General features: G+C 44.5%; 1 long non-coding RNA gene across 9 annotated transcripts in view; it reads right to left on the reverse strand.

The window, feature by feature from the left end:
• Positions 1-23,381, reverse strand: part of LOC118318591 — a 175,554-nt gene that overhangs the window by 92,636 nt on the left and 59,537 nt on the right. For all 9 annotated transcript variants that reach the window (XR_004795770.2, XR_004795774.2, XR_004795771.2 and 6 more), the window contains one exon: positions 237-352. This is a non-coding gene — a long non-coding RNA (uncharacterized LOC118318591). The remainder of the gene's footprint in view (positions 1-236; positions 353-23,381) is intronic.

Consider the following 23,381-nt stretch of genomic DNA (forward strand, 5'->3'; position numbering starts at 1 on the left):
AAGAGTGATGAAAAAGCACAGTCCTCTCCATCTGTGTGCGTCATCAATATCACCACGCTGGACACAGCTAATTGCTACATTTCAGGGATAATGGATGCTCAGGTAACGCCACACGCGAAGAGGCCCGACCACGACATAACTAGAGTGGATGGACTCTGCCGTCGCCTTGGGGAGGACAGAGATGTGTTGTAATTATGTTGCTGGCTTAGTGATGAGATGCTGTGGGTCTCACTCACCTTCCAAACTACCTTCCCTCAATTAGACACATCGGCTCCTGCTGGCTTTAATGGGGCTCTGCGATTGATGCGGATGAAGGTCATTGGCAGTGGATCCAGGTAAAGATGGCTGCTCTCTACGAGTGGGACACACAGACAAAAAACGTTTTTCTCAGGAGGCTATTTTCTAGCACGAAAGTGATGATACAAAATCACTGTGATACTGTGCAGTTGTGAATTCAACCGAGAAACAGTTTCTAGATAAAATAACCAGACTGAAACTTTTGTGTGTGTGATTTGGGTGAATTTAAAATAAAAACAGATTAAGGTACATGAGGTCAATGTTGCTAATACCTCACAAATCTCTAGCATCTCATGTAGAGTTGTAACTAACAAATAGTATATTAAAACTGATTCATCTGGTTATTATTTTCTTGTTCAACTGACTCAAATGCTGAAAATTATTGAAAATGAATTCCCAAAAAACAAAGTAATGTCTTCACATTGCTAATTTACCCTGATGATTTTATATTTGTCAAAAGGCCGAACTCTACAGGGCTTCATACAATTTTTTCTTGAATACTCTACAAGTACACAGGTACACAATAGACAATGTTGTCTTTGTGATGGGACAGTAGCTACAGGAGGAGGGTCGTTGTACTTCCCTATATCCCACCATCTTCCTCTATTTGTATCGAGACAATCAGATAGGGAAAAGGGTGGGCGAGAAAATAGTTCAGTCTTGATCAAGCATTCCGTCCACGGACGTCTCTCGAATCCCGCAGAACGGAGAGAAGCTAAACTGTCCCAATCATGTTGATGTGGACTTAATGAGAGGCTTTAAATTGGTCTGCCAATCACGCTGCCTTAAGCCCCCTCAATCCTCCGCCCGAAAAAAGACTCTACCTGTGCATATCTGGGGGTAACTGCATCAAAAGTTGATGGCGGAGGGGTCTGAGGTGGCTCATTGGTATGAGCATAGGGGTCTGTTCAGCTGCATTAAGCCCCGGCGAGTTCATTAAGCAGCATAAGAGGGGGAAGGACGAACAGCGGCGCAGATAGACCGCCTTGATCAATGCAGATGAACGTTCTGCACCGCTGCACGAGGGGCTACAGGGGAAAAAAGTCTGAGGCAATTTAATGCATGTGCATTAAGTGTTTGCAATGGAAATGTATGTGTGGGTGCGAAGAGAGAGAGTTGGGGAGGTCACAGAAATGGAATTCGAAGTTACGAGGTTGTATGTGCAACATGAAGGAATGGATAGAGACACCCACAAAGTTTGAAATCTCAATCAATAGAAGCGACAGGCTAAACATAAGACAGTCAACGTATGCTCGGTTAGTGTAAGTGTGAGTTCCTGTTATGCAGTTCCTGTTATGGCGGCGGCGTCTATCAATTTGTGTTTTGGACTGCGGCTGAGACGTCAGCCGGGTACTTCTCCGGGATCTGATACAAGCAGCCAGAAAACACAACAAAGATAAGCAAACCGCAGACACAACCTGACGCCTCTTCATCCTCCAGATGACAATAACAGACACTGTGATGATGTGTGTGGAAGAGCTGCACTCCCTTTAGAAGGAACGGCAGAGAGGGAGAGACGGGAGGTGGAGAGTGAGAAAAGGAAAAAAAACACTCTCTCTGTGTTTTGTCTCCCCCAGCCTGTCTGTGTCCCAAGGCACTATCGTTTCCCTACATAAGAACACCTTGAAAAACCAAGGAGGGCGGTGGAGGAGCAGTGACGCCGCTTGGAGAAAAGAACCATACCTGAATGAGTCTATTATTTCAGAGAGGAAATCTGCTTCACCAAACTGAAATATGTACACAAGACACCAGGATGAATGTGTTTGTGCGAGTGAAGGAGGCTTATCCGTCTTTAATGGGCTTGATTTGTGTTGGACGATCGCAAAGACAGATGCTAGAAATATTATTTGAATGCTGGCCGGCCTGCTATCCAAAGCACTGAGTCCCCGTCCGGATCATTATGTTGCATGCTCCTTTAACCTTCAATGTGTTTTATTATTTTTAAATTTTTTATAGCCCTTTGTTTCGTCTGCCTGTAAGTTTCTCCCTCCTGAGGTAGAATGTGATAAGGAAGCAGTATTGGGATGTAGAGATTAATATACGAATACCTGGCTCCAAAGGAAGAACATGTGCTGAGCGGGGCCGCATTGATACCCACAAACAAGCTCAGCAGAGAAAGCTGCACATAACTGTGAGTGCCACTACTCCAAAAAGGTGTTAATGACAAATGCTGGAAGAAACAATAGTCTCTGCAGGGCCGCCGGGGATGGTGTCTACAGAATGGAAGTAAAAAAAAAATATATCTGTTCGTGCAACTGGCAGATTTATTCTTTCCCTCAAGACCTCAATTGTGTATTGGATGCAGATGAATTAGACTCATTGGATTAAGTGAAATGTATTGGGCTGTTTAATCAGTGAACAATGGGGTAGCCTGGACGAAATCTTAACATAAGGACATTGTTGGTCTTCCTGACAGCGGGCAAAATAGCGCAAAACAAAAATATTTGCTATTATTCAATTCCCAGCTGTGGCATATCTTGACCTGGTGAAAGAAAAATTAATAAATCAAGCTCCATTAAGTGTCATTATGCCTGTTAACAGAATCTAATTCTAACAAAGTTCAGTGCCAGTTTACAAATTGAATGTAATTGCCCAGAATGCAAATGGACTGGGTCGTTGTTTGTGTGGATGTGAGACCAACTGAGAGAAGTGGGGGAGAGAGAGAGAGAGAGAGAGAGAGAGAGAGAGAGAGAGAGAGAGAGAGAGAGAGAGAGAGAAGAAAAAACAAAATGTGTGAGTGGAGGAAAACCTTTAAGCGCCCGTATAATGGGCAACACTTACTCTTCACAGTTTTCATTCAGAAGTCTAAGGCTACGATGTCGGGGAATTGTGGATTGTCAAGGCTTTAAAAACTGATGGTTTCATTTCATTGGAGAAAAAAAAAGAAAAAGAGGAGAGATGGGGGAAATGTAATTACCCAGCGAGAGCTGTGTGGGAGTTTTACTGTTTGATAATTATCCCTTAAAGGCACGCTAAACTTTTCCTTAGCTATCGGTATAAAACTCTGCAGAGACGCCGAAGTAGGAGAGAGGTCACTCGGCTGCAGCAGGGGAACAGGAAAGAAGGAGATTAGATTAATTTGAGGGAAGCGCGCATCAGATAAAGTGCCGACTTGTCCGGCAGTCGAGAGCAAAAAGAAAGCGAGCGAGGAGTACAATAGGAAATAAAACAATACATCAAACGAGGCACATCTCCGGGAGGGCGAGTTATTGCCTTTTCTGAGTCGCAAAAACGTATCGACCTGTAATGTGTTCCATAAAAATAAATGTTGATTTTTGTGGAGAGTGTCTGTCCATTTCGGGATGAGGCATCAAAGCATGCATCATTTTGAAAATGGATGACTGAAACATTGGATGGGCCACTTTTCATTTCCCCAGCTCTCTTTACCACTCCATCTGTCTCTTTTATAGATTGTACTATCACGCACACACACACATATGCAGACCATACCATACACAGATACTGTATTCACTACGGATTTGCTTCACACTCACACACACACACACATAACTGTTTATTTACCAGAGAGCTGCCTTGTCCATAAATTCTCCCGTAAGGAAATGCGAAAGCTTGGGCCTTATGGCACAGCGGAGAAATAAAAATACATTTGACAAAAGCATAAACAATGATGCAAAAAAGTCAGAGAGTCAGGTCTGTTTACGCCAGAACTCCCCGACTTCTCACTGCTCTGAATCTCAAACTGGAAACTTCCCCAAATCATTTGAAAAACACCACCTGAATATTTTTTTAGCTTGAAGAAAGGGTTCGTTTTTTTGACAGTTAAATGTATGACAGAGAATAAAGTGCAAACATCCAGGTTAAGCACGAGGCCTTTCTTCCTGAGTTAAAAGGGATGTCACATTAACCTGAAGCAGCTAGTTCCTTGTCACCTCAAAGCTTTTCATCACAGCTGAAGGTGTTTGCACTTTTTACCCATAGATTCTCGGAGCTCAACGAAAAATAAGTCAAATAAGACCTGCCTTGATTTTCTATTGCCGGCATCTCTCAGATCTCAGTCCCAAGTAATACCCATTTATCTCAGGGGTCTAGTTCACGTCCCATGTAAACCCATGTTCCCTCCCTTGTGAGCCGTCAGCTTAACTTCTTTATCAGCAGCATTAATCTTGCTGATACACTCTTTCTAATTAATGGAGGATTGCCCAGCGCCATAAATATGAGGTGCAGGTGGGCAACAGACACTCCCTGAACTGCACACAAACACAAAAAACACATGCACCAAGAAATAAAATGCACAATAGATACATGCATACATAATATATCCAACTGTTCTTCCATAGTTCTCCTATACAGAGGCCAGAAAAGCTATTTAATCACAGATGTTATGCACTTGTGATTTTCTACGTTGTTGTCATCGTCACTCCAAGTTTTTCCATTTGCTTGCGGGACGCTGTTCTATTACGGCAGAAAGCCAATTAGCGTCGTTCAGTTTGACGCCCGTCTCATCAGGACCAGCGCGCTCACACATGTTTATCGTGGCCTTGAACGGCTGCGAGGTTTCGCCGGCCTTGTTGGAACCAGAACATGCAACTAACAACCGCGGGGGCTGATGTGGCAAAATGTCCCGAGTCATCCAACCGCTCCCCTGTCTGTACCTCTCTCTGACTACTTCCCTCTCTTCCTCCCTTCCTCGAGCCCCTGAGTAATGCCCTTAAGGATTGACCTTCCAGTAAAGTTGATCTATCTTGATGAAGGAAAAAAAGGAAGTCTCCATTTGTTATACTTTTGGCATTTGCGAGTACGCCAGGGTGCCAACAGTGCATGAGCTCCACTACACCACTATCGTTCCATTGGCGACGTGCAGAAAAACAGAAATCGCAATTGAATTTGAAAATAGGCTTTGACTGACGTCTCCCTCTACAATTTATCTTCAAAAGAAAAAACAAAGACAACAACAGACAAAGCCGCTCTTCTTCTTCTTGCACGGATGTTGCAATTTTGATTTGATTCCTAGAACACATGCTCCGAATATATCGACGCAGATTACTGCACATATGGACCGAATCCTTCAATGTGAACTACCTGTCCAATGTGTCCGCAGATGTCCATGTATGCATCCACAATGGAGTATCACTGAGGCTTTGGAAGACAAGTGCTTATCTCATGCAAGAGACTTGATATTTCAAAGCAACTGCCAGGAAGCCCTTATCTATATTCTCCAACATGGCACTGAATATAGTTTGTTACAGATATCTTGGTGAGAAAACAACAGATGAGAGTGATCAGCTGTGCTGATAGCCATGCCCCATATCTGCAGGAAACACATGCAACCTCAGCAAAATGCTGCAAGAGTGTGTAGCGAGAGCAGAGGAGCAGCGAGGAGAAAATATGTTGCGGAAGCAGAGGTAACACCGACAGACTTTAATAGAAGGGAGAAACAAATTGGGGGGGAAAGACAAGAACATCTGTAGAGGCTGACAGGAAAACCCAGAAAAAACGAGCAATAAAAGGAGAGGAGTTGAAGAGATAAGGTCAAAGGAAAATGATTAAAAGACTGCAAATTAATATAAATCCGGAATTCAATCATGAAGTACAGAGGGTTCAAAGAAGATGAAATGAAGTAAAAGAAATCTTTCAAGTCACTGGTTCAGGAAAAGGTAGAGCAAAAGTCTGTTGCCAGTATGCGGCATGCATACAAGAAGCAATGCTTGCATAACACGGACCTGACATCGGTACTGCTGCTTTACTCAACAGTGTGAATATTGGACAGCATTCAAAATTATGCTCTTACAGTGAACTTGCTGTAAAGAAAATGCAGTCATTAAAAAAAGGAAACTAAACAACTGTGAAGTAAAATCCCCAATGGCTTGAGAAGACAAATAAAGCATTGCAGGCTGTGAAGTGGAACACAATGGCACATAAGCAACAACCATATCAATCTGAATAAAAGACACTTAAATGTTTTCCTTCGGGGCAGAACCACGGTCTCAGAATATGTGCACACCCAAGCCATAGACCACTCCGGTTCACATCGGAGGTGACGGTCTGACAGAGTCAATATGACAACATCATCAGCAAACAACAGAGACGCCACCTTAATGTCATCCAGCTGGACCGTTTCCAGACCTCTGCAGCATTTTAACATTACGTGCATAAATTTAACAACCGTGCGAGGTGACAAGGGGCATACACACTTGTCGGAGTCCAGTTCCCACATTCGGCATGCTCGACTTAATGCCAGATGAAGCTCACAACAGGGACTCCAGAACCCCCTCATGTATTATGGTCTTAAGACACAAAAGTCACAGAGACCAATTCCACATCATATCTCAGGTATATCATGTATAAAAGAACCAGACTTTTCTACTCGTTTGACAGCAAGTTTCGATTTTTGGATTAAATTGAATGGAAATAACTGAATTTTGGCCTATGACGGAGACAAAGAGGGAAAAAGTCCTAGAGCTTAAGGGGAAGGTCAAAGACATGCAGGTAGATGTTAGAAGATGTCCCAGAACTATTTTTCATGTTGCAGGTTGTGATTCTCACACACAAAGGGGGAGAGAGAGAGAGAGAGAGAGAGAGAGAGAGAGAGAGCACAACAGTAACAGGCACAAACAAGAAATACTCCGATGGAGGCAGAGCTCAGCTATCAATGAAGTGCACACATTTATATCAATTTGGCTCGCAGATGTAAAGACATTTGCATACATTATTCTATACCGTATATATGGATAAATAAACGCAAGAAGAAACCTAATTTGCATAATGTAATCATCTCCCTGTCATTGCTCAACTTGCTGCGTGCTGGCTCCGTCCAACAACTTTGCGTGGAGTGCATAAAAGGCGTTTGTTACCGTATCCTCTGACACTGACTGCTTATAAAACAGAATGCGTCTCACTGCCGCCAGACAACCACAGCAACCTGCACACACATATACATACACAAAGACACACACACCTGCAATAGCTACGTCAGTCCACCCAAGGACGCTCAGCATGTCAGCTCTGATTAAGCCTGCACTCAGCCTGTGGAATAGAGTTCTTGGGTGGAGGGAGAGGTGTGGAGGAAAAGAAACGACTTGTGTCCTGTAATAAATCGCTGCAGGCACGCGGGCTCTTCAGAGCGATGGCCCAACTGACCCCCAACAGATGCCGGCTGGTTTGGCCTGCCAGTTGCGTCCCGGCCTGTGGGCCAGCACCATCATGAGTGATGGCCACAGTCCAAACCGGGGGCCCGCCGCCACAGGCGCAGGTGTAGACATCGTTAACATCCAATAAGAAGAGAGTGAAGCCCTGCGGGTGGGGCAAAGTGATATTGATTGAGGCTCGTCTGCAGTTGCCTGGTTCACTGGGCAAATATGAGAATAAATATGGCCTTTTGTATAGCATGCGCCTTTCATTAATATTAACCAACAACCTCAATGCTACACAAGAGTGTCCATTAACAGTGGTCACTGCGATTTGACAACCACAGCCGAGTTTTATTTGTGCTTATTGACCATTTCACAACCCTTGCTTTCCCTCTTTTAAGGATTTAGTATGTATATGCAAAACATGATCCAATACATTCTACCCCTGCCAAGTCGGCAAAGTCAATTATGTTTGTTGTTTATTTGGAAGTTGGATAATTATGTGACCATTCGCCAAGCTGGAGACACGATCAGCTGCAAATTAATCCTGTGAGGTTTCATATTGTTTTGGCACACATTTATGTACTCCCCATTGTGCTGGTATTGCCAGGAAATTGAGTGGTTGTGCGGAAAAACAAGAGCATCGGAGACAAAACAGCAAAGGATAAATGAGGCCGGATATGAAACTAAATGATTTGTTGACTGGCCAGCAACCCATCTGTGAATTAGCTTTTTCTAGACGTCTAACCTTGTCCAACATGACCCGATTCAACAAATGCAGTCTCCTCCTTGTGTTTAAATAATCCTCATGTCACATCTTCCAGTCTGACACAAATTCTCCGTATGCTGCTCCCCAGTTCTCCATCAAGGTCCAACTCCATGATTGTACGTTCCTGCAGGCTAATGACAACGGTTAGGTCAAACCTTTCCAATTCTGTGGCTCCCTGGAATTCATTCAAGTTGTGAATGAACTTGAACCCCCAAGTGTAATCTGGGAGATGGTAATCTGGGAGATTACACTTGGGGGTTGAGGCTCTTCGGGTCTGTAACAGCGTCATGTCCAGAGGCTGAGCACCACCAAATGAGTGGTGTCTGAGCCAGATCTGGGCATAGATCAGATGGGCGCACTGAATCTATTCTCTGTGGTATTTCCCAAATCAACACGGCGATCCACACCAGCTGTCTATCAGTGCCTCAACAGCCGCCTTTTGTGGTTCTCAGGACTCTCTCTCATGGGCTGTTGTCAACGGAGTCCATTGATGGGATTTTCCTTAATCTGCTGTGTCTGAAGATAGCACTATTGCTGCAACTGACTTCAATTCAGTGGGCGAGAGATTCAGGTGCCCTGTTAGTCTGCCGTCTGGCTTTGGGAACAAAGGTTGAACCAGTTGTTTGTAAGGCTTGTCTTTGTGGACTTTATGAACTCTACTTCTCTTCTTTAAACAGCTTGGCCTTGGAACTGTTTCGTCATCTCGGCCTATTTAGCCAAATGAGGTGACCTTGTAACATTGGGCAACACAAATCACCTTCACTTGAAATTTAGGTCCAGGTTGGTGCAGCTCAGTGAGTTTCTTTTTTTTACACTTTTCCTCATGTGAAGCAGATCGACCCGGATCTGGATTGTTTTTGTGGGTTGCTTTCTCTTTGCTCTTTTACAGATGCAAGGAACAGATGTTTGTTCTGATGATTGGTGATCATTGTAAAAACAGCTGCAACATCACTGCTTGTTAAGGCATTCCATACAGACATGGGTCAGCAGGCTTGGATCACCCAGGTGCAAAACCAGATAGCGGCTGTGTGTTTTCACTTTCTCCCACCTGTGGCTGTACTGGTGGTTTGCTGAACAATTTTTCCTGCCACTAGTTTCCTACCAGTGAGGCGGGTATATGCGAGAAAATGTTGCCTTCTATAGAGCTAATTCCTGGCACAAAGGGGGTCTGAGCTGAATTTTTGATCAAGCTTTGCTCCTGTATAGTGCTTTCAGGTCTTGATGACCACTCAAGCTTTTAACACTACACACTCATACATATCAAGCACAGACGAACCAATGGTTAATCATCGGGAGCAATCAGGAGTTTGCTTTCTTGCACAAGGACCCTTCAGCAATCAGACAATAGGGGCCGGAGACCAGACCGATAACCTGTCAATTAGGGAACTGCCTCCTCTACCTCCTATGCCTAAGATCAAGTCTAATTTGATAAATACATTCTATTGGTAGATAAATGCAACATGCTGCATGCTAATGCTACATAGAATAATCAGCATGCCTCATGATCGCTGAAAGAGTTATAATGACAAACGAAGCCGTGCCAGCATTTTGCTTGCATGCATTCAAGAAAATGACTTCCTGCACATGTACTCTGTCATGCATATGTACTCTAGTCTTGAGTGCTCTTATCGCTCCCATTCTTTTTTGCTGCACTTTCCTATTCATTAGGTCTTTTACACAAAGACTGAGCTGCCATCTTGCTCTCCCTGCAGATTCTTTCATCGCTCTCCCGGCAGGGAGTGGCAGCACACTGAGCCCCTGGCAGGAACTTGTTAAGTTTGCTTCGATATTCCACCGCAGACCTCATTAGCCGCTTACGATCACCTGGCGGCCTCACTTCACCGTGCTCATTGATGCTACATGACTGAGGTTGCCGCCTCCTTTTCCTCTCTCACCTATTCCTTTCCGCTGTTTCGGGACACACTGAGGCCTTGCTGTATTGACACTCCCAACACTAATGAGCAAGCAGTAGCTGTCATGTCTTTGTTACAGCACCTGTAAAACTTGGCGAGGCGACACAGTGAAAACGCTGATCCTGGAGGAGTCTCTTTAACACCTCAAGTCTTCTGGGTGATAGTAATTAGTTTGTGAGGGATGATTGAAAAATACAACTGCAAATAATGAAGCATTTACTTTTGGTTATGTAGGATTTATTGGGCTAGACTGAAGAGAAGGGAGTCCTGGGTTTCCCATGATCAATGTGCAGCAAAGCTCGTACACATGATAACATTTCAACACATGCAGTAATTGTTTTTTGAGGAGCTTAACTAGGACGTCTTTTTTATTATCCTTAAAGTAAAATGATTCAAAGGATAATAACACAAGGCCTCATGTGATGTAAGACATGAGGGAATGTCATTTGGCGAGATTTATTTGTAATTAATCAATATTTCCCATTCTACTGTATGTAAGGTCAGTACAGCTGCTAATAGAGACTTTTCAGTAACAGCTTAAAAAATGAAGCTTCATAGAATAGTAATGTTTCTACCATATCAGCAGCAACATATCAATTTGTCCCTCACACATCCTGACCATTTTGTCTCTTTCAAATTAAACAACAGCAGCGGTGCACAAGCGTTTCTGCGGGGCAAGATAAATCACTGGCTGTAATTTCATGAGCATCTGCATTTTTTTTGTGTGTGTGAGTTTGGAGGTGGTGAGGCTGGCAGGCACACGCTGAGAAGGATGAGTAATGATGCGGAATTGAGAGTCGGAGGAAGTAAACACATTGGGCTGTTGTGTCTATTGGACATTTCACCCTGGAGCTGTCGTCACAGCAACCCCTTCTCCTGAAATGTATTATGGTCTGCCTTTACATCCAACTGCAAAAGCCAAGCAATTCAAAAGCTCTTTGAGTTCCTTAACTCTCATTTTCCTCTCCTCTTTCTCTCTGTTTCTCATTTGTCCCCCCCCTGCATGGCCAGGTGCGGACTAAGTTGTTGCCGTCAATTAAAACAGATTGTTTTGGTGCTGCACACGGAACCAGGGGACAACCTGCCCCAGACAGAGGCCGGGAAAGATGAACACGCAGTCCCATCTTCCACAACTAACCCTTCATTTACATGACACACAAGCTTACCATTGCTAACACTACACTCTATAAGCCAGAAGACAGAGTGTAACCGGTTTATTTTCCGTCCCTTCTTACCCTGCTAGGTCAAGCTACAAGTCTGGCCCATGGCCCAATTCTGAGGGATGAAGCCAAGACTGGGCATATCCCCAGCCCGGCCGCTTGCCAACAGACCCTGCAATCCCTGGCTGAGGATGGGGAGCTTTCTCCCTCCTCCTCCTCCTCTGTCCCTACCATCTTGTTTTCTTCTTCTTGGATTTAAAGGTTATCTGCAGCCATCCTGTCTGGGGCCTCTGGCAATAGTTGCAGAGAGCGGGCCGGCCCAGCCACAGGTGTGAGCGGTGCCGATAAGCGAAGGTAGACTGGGAGAGGAGGGGCGGGGCAAAGAGATATGGAGGTCCATCGTGGCCCAAGACTATGCGTCATCAACAATAATGTGCGGAGACTGAGAGCTCCTAGGTTGAGAAAGTGAAAAGGACTGGGGCAGTGGAGCTGGTGGAGCGAGAGGCTGTACATGTTGCTTAAAGTATAAAGTATTCATCATGTTGCCTTTCAGTGAAAAGTGAACATTAACACATGGCCTTAAAATGTTTTTGGTTTTTTTAATGTCAGGGAGTAAGGTCGGGGGTATCATCTGTTTTTCCCAGGTTTACAAAGTGAACACAGCCAGGGTTGAGACACGGCAGCCGATCCCTGAGCTCACTAGCTCACTTTCAGTGTGCATATTTCCTCCATTAATAACTAATAGGAGGAACATTAGGGGGGAAATGGTGAGTATGTCTTGAGGGCTTACATTAGCCCGGCATACAGTATCTTTATCTGTGTGTGGGACAAGAGAGGGAGACAGACTGAATGCGTCGTCCTCTGTTTGACTTTGTTCCTCCATTAACTTCCCTGGGAGGATAATTCGAGTGCTACTAAAAGTGCACAGAATCTACACAGATATATTCAGGCTGCCGAGCGGAGGCACATGTGCAGCCATTCAGAGAGGCAGGAGTGTTCTCATTTGGTGTGATATTTGATATATTCACATATATAATCATGTGATCATATATGTTGGAATGAACATGCAGTGGAAGCCGTAGTTATCCCATTCAGAATATCGTCTCGTTGATGTTTGGATATTTATTACATGAACATAAAGAAGTGAAACTGACAACTTTCTTTTTTTTTTAATTAATGAGCATTAACAGCGCTGTGGGCCTCTTCTACTTTCAAGTGTGAATAGTCAGTGAGAGGGCACTACACTCCACTCATGTAACATAAGTGCTGCTGTGAGAGAGCGGTATAGATAGAGCTACACATTGCACATGTTTCAAAGCATGATCAGAGCAGGTACTTGTTCTGAGAGAGCAGGCAGAGCTGGTTGTCGCACACTATGGAAATCTGAAAAAGAAAACAGCTACTAATAGGCTACAGCAGTTTAAAATGTTATTTCCATATGTTGTCGCGTAGGAAAAGACCCAAAATTAACACTGTAAGCCGACTGCTTGATTGCTATAAGCAAAATATTCAATCAGCATTTGTATGGGAGTGATTCTGTGCCAAGCTTTTTTGATCCATAGAAGCGGTCGTCCATTGTAACAGTAATCACTATAATCGGTTTCCTCTGTATATGCAAAAACCATACATCCATTTACATGCAAATACATGCATGCGTACACACACAGTTTTCCATTCATTGCCTTGACTGTGGCAGCCCGCCATCGGCTAAATTGGCCCGCAACAATTGCATGATGAGCAGAGAATTCTTTTACATTTCTCACAATAACATGAAAGTTCTGTAAGTTAGTGTTTTGTACTGTCGCTTCACTGAAGAACCGTGTGCAGCACTTGGCGGGCCGTCAAAACATCCATCCTTCCGCGACGGCCATTCGTTTCTCGGCAGGCCAGCAGCCCTCGGCTTAACACCTGACCTCTCTGTGCACCCGTCACTCGGCTCGGCTGCACACGAGATCACAACAATCAATGCTCATCGGGCTGCAACTCCACCCGAATCTCCCCGATACAACTGTCCGCTGACACGATCGAAATAAGAATACCACCACTAAAATAAATTCAGTGATGAAAAGAAGCCCTTTTTGACTTCCTTTGTTAATAGCAACTGACAATATGACAGTTTTTATTTGCACCCCTCTTCAACTTTGGGTTGTTTCACCACTGTGCAATTTCAAAGTAATTTCCAGGTCCAAAATGAAACGGGGGGTTAAAGACGGCATTGAAAAGCTGGAATAAACATTCATTTTGTTTGCACTGCTATTATGTTGCATTTGCTTAAAATGAGGAAAGGAAGTGAAGAGCTTTTTGATTTTCATACATATAAAAATGTCTCCTTAAGCATCGCCCATGCATCACAGAGGGTGAGACTGCGAAAGAAATGTATTCTGGAATCGGCACTCGAGTTACACTGAGCGGAGGACTGAGTTTCAGTGGGGAATGTGCATGATTATCATAATAACTAATGATGATGCATGGATTGTTTTTCAGAGATCAGTGATGCACGCAGACTGTAAAGTGAGGAAGGAGGGGATTTGCCCATGTGCACTCATCCAGTGGGGTACCCATGTTTGAAACACAACACTGAAAACCAAGCATGTGTGTATACACACATGCACAGCAACACAGAGACAGAACCACTCTGACTCTGGATACACAAACACCATTAATCAAGCTGATTAAGATTAGTCACTGGCAAGCTCCTGTACCTGTTTATTATAATTAAATCAACGTACATGCCATTGCGGCCATGGGCCGAACTGTGGCATGGGCGATTGAGCTACACACAAAAACATAAAACCAAGACGAAGCTAGAATAACACACAAAAAGAAGAAATAAGTTTGCTGCGCATGGGCAGAATTGGATTCAAGTTAAGGCTCGCAGGGTTGATACAGGGGTGAGAGGGGCCTTTTGTTGTTCCGTACCTTCAAGATAACCTCTGCTACATCCGCGTGAAGGGTCCACGTGGAAAGGTTCTATTCAGTGCAGCTCAGATTGTATAACCTCCTCATTCACAGTCTCACTGCGAAGCAGAAAACATCTCACTAAAGAAAGGAGACGCGATGGAAAAGGATGGAAGAGGCCCAGAGAAAAAATTCTGAAAAATACACTCTAACTTAAGCAAAAAGTCCCCGGTGTAAGTTCGAGAGGCCAACTCGAACCTCGGTTTGTGTGTTTACTTCGTCACGTTGTGTCCTCTCTGTGACTGTCAGGAAACAAAACTGAATGGCATGCTTTACTCAAGAAAGCACTGTGCTCAGTGGTACAAAAGTAGATGGAGAGTGCTGCCCCAATACATTCCTCGCTTTACATATCCAACAGAGGGGTAGAATAGGGAGATAAGTGAGGCCGGGTGAGTGGGCAGGCGAGCAGAAAGGCAGATATTTGATTTGTGCCAGATTTTGGAGGAGCACACAAGAGATAAAGCGAGTGAAGCCACTAAGACTTTTTTTTGTTTTTTTGCCGATAACATGAAATGGTAATGGCTCATAAAGGGAGAGTAAATTGGGAGACTGAGGTTTACGACCGGAGTGGATTGGGTGGTAGACGGCCAGGGGAAGGAGACACTGAATGACAGTGTGCTGAGACTCGTATCTGGGCAGCACATACGGACACCAGGACTGCCATAAAGTGTTTTTTTTTGCGTGAATAAACTTCCCTGCCATAAAAAAAGCATTTTTTTCTGTCAGGGATTTCGATAACCGGTCCTGACCGTTTTATGTACACGAAATAGTGGTGACGTTCTCATGCTCATGTTACTGCAATGAGCAATGATTACAGGATCCACACAGATGTGATGATTTGGCTCGGATTAAGTACAGTTTAACCATCTTTAGGAAATGAGCCAGAAGATATGAAATGATCAATGTCAATTTAACTTCAATGATCTGTATAGCCCCGTGCCAATTACTATTTCAACAAGGATAGAGAGCGCACGCTTTGAGAACCAGGCGTGTGGCAAAAGCCGGACTGCAGATCACATGGCTGGAATGATTGGCATTTGAATAGAGGGAAGTGAGAGGTGAACCACCGGCACGGTGAATTAAACATCAGGAGACCGATCGGCCGCGCCGACCAAAATGAAGCAGCTTTGTACTGCATCAACCCTTGACCTCCTCCTCAAATTGGTTGACATCACACACACACACCTGACCGCAGCATGAAAAGTGTAGCGAGCCTTCGGATTACATGGGCTGACATTTATATTGCTGCATGGCTGCAGGATTTAGGAAAAAAATGGAATATAATATTCATTATGCTGTTTTTATTTGGGTAAAATCACCTGAAACTCATAATTAACGTGTTTCATTAGCTTTGAATGAGGCATTAATATCTACATAGGGATTGGTCTCCTTCCATGGAGTCCACCATGTTTCTACAGAAGTCCAGAATGGACAAACCAAGCACGGGCTCTAGAGAAGGCCTTTCAATTTGAAGGCCGCTGTATGTTCTCCTGTAGCAAATCAGAGGTGTTCAGTTGGTGGCAATCTGCAACCTCACAGTTGGATGTCACTAAATCCTACACACTGGTCCTTTAATCATGCTCATGTCCCACGCTGCGCTAATACATTGTAACGGCCAGCAACGGGAGCCACTTTTCTCATTTGTTCACGGTAATTATACTAATTTCTCAAAATTAATTGAGTAACGATTTATCGACGTTACAATGCTAAAATGTCATTACCGGATGGAGATCCAGGTGGAATCCGGGCAAAGAATACCTTCCCACCAGCGATCAGACCCAAAGTGTCATTTGGGGAACGGGGCCTCCAGCTTGGCTGGGTAACTGCTGATACAAAGCATATGAGAGGCGCATGAGGTTGTCTAAACTCTCCCCAGGCCAACGGGGGACAATGACAGGGACTGTGGCGCCCCTAAGGAACAACAATCACTACATTTAGAAGAAGCTAACTAAGTGAAAAACAGTCAGTGTTGTTTAATTTACTCCCCTCCCTCAAAGTTTTTTTTTCAGTGCAGAGGTTCAGTTCAAATTGTCTGCAGAGAAAAACAGATATTCCTGAGGCAATGAACCCCCTGTGGACAGCCGAGAGGGCTCAGAGCAGAATATGCTTACTGCTTTCAATTAAATACTGCCAAATGGAGCTTCATGTGCAGATACCGAGCTCTGGCCGTGAATGCGGCCCCTTGGCAGGCTGCTCGGCTGCACCCAGCCCGTCATCAAGAGGCCAAGCTCTGCCATAAAATACCACAGAAGCGGACTTGGCTAGAGATCCCAAATCTAACTCTAGGAAATGGAAAGCCCGCCCCGGGCCTGTAGGAGTCACAGGCTCCGTTGTTGCCAGTATCCGAGCACATGCCACGGCTGCGGTATTGGTGTTAATCAGATGCGTGGAGGATGAGTCATGTGCTGTTTGGGTGTTTGAAGAGGGATGTTCTTGGGTCAAAGTAGGTCATGGGGTAAATGGCTGTGTATTTTATCTTATGAGTGGGACTGGATCCCGTGTGTAGCTGCTGAATTTGCTGATGGATTGCTGATGTCAGCTCATTAGCGGGGCGAACCTCGCAAAGTCATCAGTCCGTGTAGGTGCAGCAGTGCTCATTGGTTTCATGGGGGAGCAGAGCGGAAGAGAGGGATATGGTAATAAAGGGAGGAAGTGGCAAAGTTTAAGTTGAGTAAAGGTCATATCATTTCAGGACAAATTTGTTTGCTTCGTTGTTTGGTCAAGTACAAAGATGTTAAGTTGTTTACAGACTTGAAGAAAATGTGCAGTAAAATCTCCGGAACATCGGTGACGTCTGGGCAATGCATGCAGAGATTTTTCTGCTGTATTCTCACATTGGCTCATTCTGAATTTTCACCAACTTTTTTTTCCAGGGGACTGGCAGGACAAGTTACGCAAAAATGTCCAGCAACATTTACAGACATTTGCGTTCTCACATACAGCCCCTTCCATTTTCTTCGTTTGGCTTTGCAAAGTTCTGCAAAACCCAAAAAATCCAAGCTAATGTGAACTGACCCGAGCGAGAAACCACTTTCAGTTTTTCTACTTGCTATTTGGATTGTGATTCCATGCATACTTTTAGAGGAAACCTTTAAGTCCTGTTATGGTTGAGGTTAAGACAATGTTGGTCTTCAGAACGACGGCTTAAATAAGCACAAGTTCTGCTGGCAGGTTTAAAGTCAAGGAGGTGGGGGCCGCTGAGAGAAAATCATGACACACTTTCTCAAGTGCAATAGAGAGTGTGAGAGAGAAATTGAGAGAGCGCAAAAGCGGCAGCTCTCATTCTGTAATGGAGGCGGTGGCGGGTGGCTTACCACACATTGTACTGTTTTCCTGGAGCACCATGGCAACAGGGGGAGAGGCGGATTGAGAGAGGCGGAGGTTCAAGGACTTCACTTGTTCCAGCAACATTTTAATTACTTTGGGCACCGGCGCTTAGTGAAACAGATGCATGCTCGTGCTCCGGCAACAACTGGGAGAAAAACCCCAGAGATTCTGGCGACTGGTTTTTTTTTTTTTTTTTCCCATCTCATATTTTTGAAATTACTGCAACGATTTGAAATACAGAGAGATTAAAGAGGCATACTGGTAATGAGAGACGGGGACGGAGACGGGGGAGACGAAGGGGAGGGTGGAGAGAAAAGGCAACAGTGCAAGACAGAGGAATGAGAGGCGGAGATGAAGCAAAGTGAACACAGATAAAAATCGACAGTATAGGAGATACAAGCTGTTTGGAGGAGGAGGTTGGTGAGAGATATGGGGGGAAAAGGACCAAGGGAAAAAGGATTGGAGGGGGATTTGTAAGGATATAAAGGCTTCAGTAGTCCCATTATAGATTCACACACTCATAAAAATGAGGTGAAGAAAAGTGATGATTTGGAAGATGCAAGGATCGACTACAGTTTAACTCTTTTTTTTTGCGACAGACACAAACGCATATACATATATCTGCATGTGTATTTCTGTATGTCTGTTAGCGCATGTAGGTCTGCGTGTGAGAATATAGCAATGAAAACGCCTCTCTCTTTTTTTCCCCTCTCTCCTGCTGCCGTGCCTAACATGATCGGCACTCATTAAGAGCTCTCCAGGGCCCGGGCACCTCACAGACAGAAACCCACTCCAAAAAGACAACCCCCGGACCTAGTAAACACACGGCTCCCTGCCCATAAGCCTCTTCTCCGGTGTAAACAAACTGAAATTCACTCGAAGCACTGGCAAGGTTATGCATATAATATGTAATCCCCCAAACAAAAAAAAATACAGCACTCTCTCTACCCGCTGAAAAAGTAATATTAATGAAATTAAAGTTTCAATCATCATGGCGGATTAAATTGAATATAATGTATACATTTTTTATCTTCAAATATATCAGATTATATTCCCTCAAATTTTTAAATCAGGTTCTTCAAAACCTGTAACATACACTGCCCCATCAGGTCCCTGATGAGTGTCTAATCCTAAACAACAATCTGGTTGATGGTGAAAGATGCAGCAAGAAAAAGAAATGTCAGTAAAGAGGGCAATTTTGCGTCGTTGCAATCATGGAAAAGATTTTTCATCCTTATGCTAACATATGATCATAAGAGGTCATGTGTGCAAATTTCATGTGCATTGACAAGCGTGATAAATCACTACAACAAGCTAATCCATTACACCTATGGACATTACAAGCGATGCGGCACTGTAATCTGCTGCGTGGTACAAGGTGACGCATACATTTGCCGGTATACAATCGCCTTGTCTGTGACATGTTTCTTTCTACGCGCAGGAGGGGGGAAGTATTCAGATCCCCGGGGATACGCTCCGGGATGAGAGCGGCCCGTGGCTGTCCCTTTGTTGCCCGTAATGGATTATTTCATACAAACATGCAATTGGGCTGCGTTGCTGATGGATAGCAGCCATTGTTATGGTAAAGTCACTCTATCGCCTTCCCTGGCTCCTCTATTAATCTCAGTCAAGTCAATGGCGCCATTGTGCAAAATTCCCCCATTAAACCTTACCACCTTGACTACAATGAAAGTGTCAGTGCTGCGCCTTCCAGACTCTTCCCAGGAAGGAAAGGGAATGGAGTGTTTTCCTAACAGACTACATGGGTGTATTTCCAAAACTTTGGATTGTTTAGGAAAGAAAGGGAAGCTGGGTATCCCATTTGTGACGGTATGAACAGCTTTTATTTGGAGGGTGGATTGTCTGCGGTGCGGGTTAAAAGGTAACTAATATCCTCAAAGACAGCAAACCTGGTTGACATGCTATGTTAAACGAAAACAACCTGCGACCCTGGATTGAGAGGTGGGGAAGGACGGAGACAGGGAAGACAAAAGGAAGAAAGATGAGAAGGTGACAGCCTGAAAGACAAAAGGTAGTCTACATATCTATAGTCGCGCTATTCTCCACCGTCGCTTCACTGTGACACAATTTTTCCTCACACACCCCGTGGCTCTTGTTTCTCTCTTGCCTCGTCTCCCAATCTTGTTCTCATTCTCTCCTTCTCTGTCTGTCAATTTGTGAAGGCCCCACATCATTACTGTCAAAAATCACGCTGCAATGCCAATACATAAGCGAAGCGCACAATATCACGTACACGAGCAAACGCGATCATACTCACCGCCCACTCGTTTGTTGAAAGAGAGTGACTTTTTTTCCCCCTCCGAGTGGGTTCTGACACACAGCGGCAAGCTTCTCCCACAGGAATCCATGAGTGAGACGGATAAGAAGTGTGAACTCGGAAGAACTGGAGGCTTTGATATCCCTTTCAAACACTCTTAGCCCCCTTGTCCCCTACCCCCCAAAACCACACTGTTTGTCTCCATCTTCATCTGACTGTGTCGTCGTGTGTTTTGGTGGGTACATGCTCGTCGCTGCGACTGTGCACACAAATACGGCAGATACAATCGCAATCTGTGCACAAACATATCTCCATCACCTCGAGACACTGGCGTGCCAGGGAGCAGGGGCGATCTTGTGGACCTTTGGCTGGCTTCGTCGCGTGAACATTTGTTTAAAAGACCATAACACATTCAACTCAATCTGGTACAGGGGGAAAATGATTGTGAAGGAGGGACTGAAAGGGAACATTCAAGACCATTTAACCGCAGGGTTCGATGAGAAGCTAAAAATCCAAAGCCTCTCACAGAGTCAGAGAGAGAGAGGTGATTAAACCCCGTCCTCAAATCTCACACCTCCTTTTCAAGCCACAGGAAGCAGCTGGAGAGCTCTGATTACCATCAATGACACTCCAACCCATCCATCTGATCCCCTGTAAGAGGCTGTTAAACCCAAATGGGCTTCCTCGTTAAAACGGGCGTCAGGTAAATAAAAGATCTTTTTATCTATAGGTGCGGGGACTGGATAAACATAAAAGGGAGATATCAAATCCAAAAGGTGAACGGTTAAAAGGTGCTCCAATCAGATCTGGCACCGATTCCTCATACAAGTGACGGGGCCCTGAATTACAATCGCTAACTAGTGTAGATGTATCGCTGATCAGACAAAAGCAATAGATGTGAGTAATTAGTAAGCACTGGTGTGTCACATTTTAGCCATTTAGCTAAGGTCCTTGCTCTGAGAGATTGGACAGTGACCCAGTTTGTGTTAGTGTTTTTCTTGTGTATCATGTAAGTCTTTTTAACTGTTGCCATGGAAGAACGATTGAAATGCTGTGAGCGGCGATGAAATCAATGCTGAAATAACATGAGTGTCAAAGATAATGTTGCTCCATTGTCTTGATTGGTCTACAACCCAATACATACTATACATTTTTAGCATAAGGGCGTGTGTCCATATAGCATTTTTCTATATGGGCGCTGGTCAGCACTATGCCTGTGGATTTAGTTTCTATGACAACAAAACAAACGCAAAACACTCAGTAGCCTGGCAGATCTGCTCCCACAAATGGGCTTCTCTGTCTTTGTTGTGATGGTTTCCTGTCTGACATTTTGCACAGCTCAATATAGACAGTCACGGCCAGAACAAGCTGTTTCATATTCTTGGTCACCGGGTGACGAGTCCCACAAATGGGCCTCTCTGTCTTTGTTGTGATGGTTTGTGTCTGACATTTTGCACAGCTCAAGATAGACAGTAACGGCCAGAACAAGCGGTTTCATATTTCTTGGTCACCGGGTGATGAGTCCAACCACATCTGATCGGTTACCTATAACGGGGCAACGGTGAAGACACTGGTGCCTTTCTGAAAAGTTCTAGAAATTTTAAACTAGAAGCGCTCCAAAGAAAGCAGCTGCAAAGAAAAGCCACCCAGAGCAGCATTTTTTTCTCTCGGCAGCCCAAAAATTTCCCCAAATAAAAAGATGCTGGTGGCCAGAAAATCAATGCTGCATGGACCCACGCCCTAAGGCGACTTACCGATTCGTAGATTTTTCAATTGGTTAGTCAAAGAAAAAACCCAGACGTTAAAAACTCCAATAATTCTCTGACGTCATTCACACACATTCATGGAGCAATTCTCCATAACACATTCATTTACTGACGGAACATGCAGAAATTGTCGTGGTATCTTGTTTAGTATCTTTCCCAAAGACACTTTGACAGGAGATCGAACCGCCAACCTTCCGCTTTGACCTGCTATACCTCTCGAGCCACAGCCGCCCCCAGCGGTCTGTGAAAACATTCAGGCTATATGAGGGCAGAACTCAGGGCAGGTTTTAATGATGCACTCGCTCCAAGTGGGAATAACCGCTTGCACCGGTTCACTGTCAATAACAGAAACATCTACCTGTTAAAGGTGTTTGCCTGAGTAGCGTTTATACAGATTGTACTGCTGTGTTACAATAGTTTCAACAAACCGAGGTATTAAGTATGAGGTGTTATTTACCAGTAAAACAGTATTGACAAATAACAACATTTCCGTCGTTTTCATCAATAGCACTTGAAAAACTCTGACATTTCATTGCAGATGAACACTACGGTTATGCACACGTACACACTGACATGTCATTGTGTTTAGGTCGACCATGGAGCTTTACTACATGTTGTCATGTCTCGTGCACACGCGTACAGAAAGCTACGGCACTTTTGCACCATTGCAGAGGATGACGACACCCGCCGCAGTGATGTGTGGCCTCTGGGGCTCCAGCTCTAAGTGTCTCAGGCATCTACACACTCGGCCCATAACTCTGCCTCGCTGATAGCAAGCCTGGGGACTTTTCTCTGCTACCCGGGGTTCACCCCTCCTCCTTCTGCCCCCCCGCTCTCCTTGTCCCGCTTCAATATCTTGTCCCACCGGAGACGTAAATTGCTCCAGTAGCGTCCGCCAGGAGCAATGAAGCCGACACGTGAGGGCTTAAACACACACGCCTGCTGATGCACATGCTAACACATATCGGATTGCATATGTGCAGCAAGCCCAAACAGCAACATACAGAGTGCATCAAGTATGCCTGGTGTAAGTAAGAAGAGATTTGTTGGGACTAATGTTATTAGGCAGGTTGCTAACGTACTAGCAGGCTTAGTTATTAGTGCTTTGAAAGGAAAGCCTGTAGAGACTGGGTCGAGAGATGGGAATGGAGGCAGGGAGGGGGTTGTTACAATGACAAATGAAGGAAATGAGGGAGAAGCTCATTAAGCTACTGTGGTTGAGGGAACAGCCAATAAAAAGCAAAAAGGATGATCACGGGAGAGTGAGGAAAGAAGGTAGAAAAATAGATGAGAGCAGTGACTGAGGAAGAAAAGTAGATAAGCGAGAGACGACGAGGGGAGGAAGGGATGAGAGGGGGTTGTTGTGAAATGAGCAAAGAAGAGTTACTGTACACTTATTGCAATCCTTTCCTTTCACATAAACCTGTCTTGATGTCAGAATACCGCTGAGGACAAAAATATGAAAATTTCCTCGCTATTGCTCATTTGGATGAGGAATGTGGATGTTGGTTGTTTTTGTTCCGTCAAGCTTCATTCATGGGGCCAGCAGTCTTTTCTCTCTCTTTTTCCGTCTGTGCCGCTACGAGTCTCACGGCGATACTGACATTCAGCAGCGAAGTGACTTCAGTGCTGGATTAAGGGAAAAACAGCTATATCTTACAGCAGGTAGTGCTTTGCACAACAGTCTTGCTTCGCTGCCAATAAATAGAGAGTAAACCGCCCTGCTGTGCTGATCGCAGTTCATCATCTGTTTACCGCCAGGTAAATCTCGAGTGGCTTCTTACCACGCAAATGAAGCCCTGTTAAAGTACATCGAGGTCGGTAC

Source organism: Scophthalmus maximus, chromosome 12 (assembly GCF_022379125.1).
Source record: "Scophthalmus maximus strain ysfricsl-2021 chromosome 12, ASM2237912v1, whole genome shotgun sequence".
NCBI lineage: Eukaryota > Metazoa > Chordata > Actinopteri > Pleuronectiformes > Scophthalmidae > Scophthalmus > Scophthalmus maximus.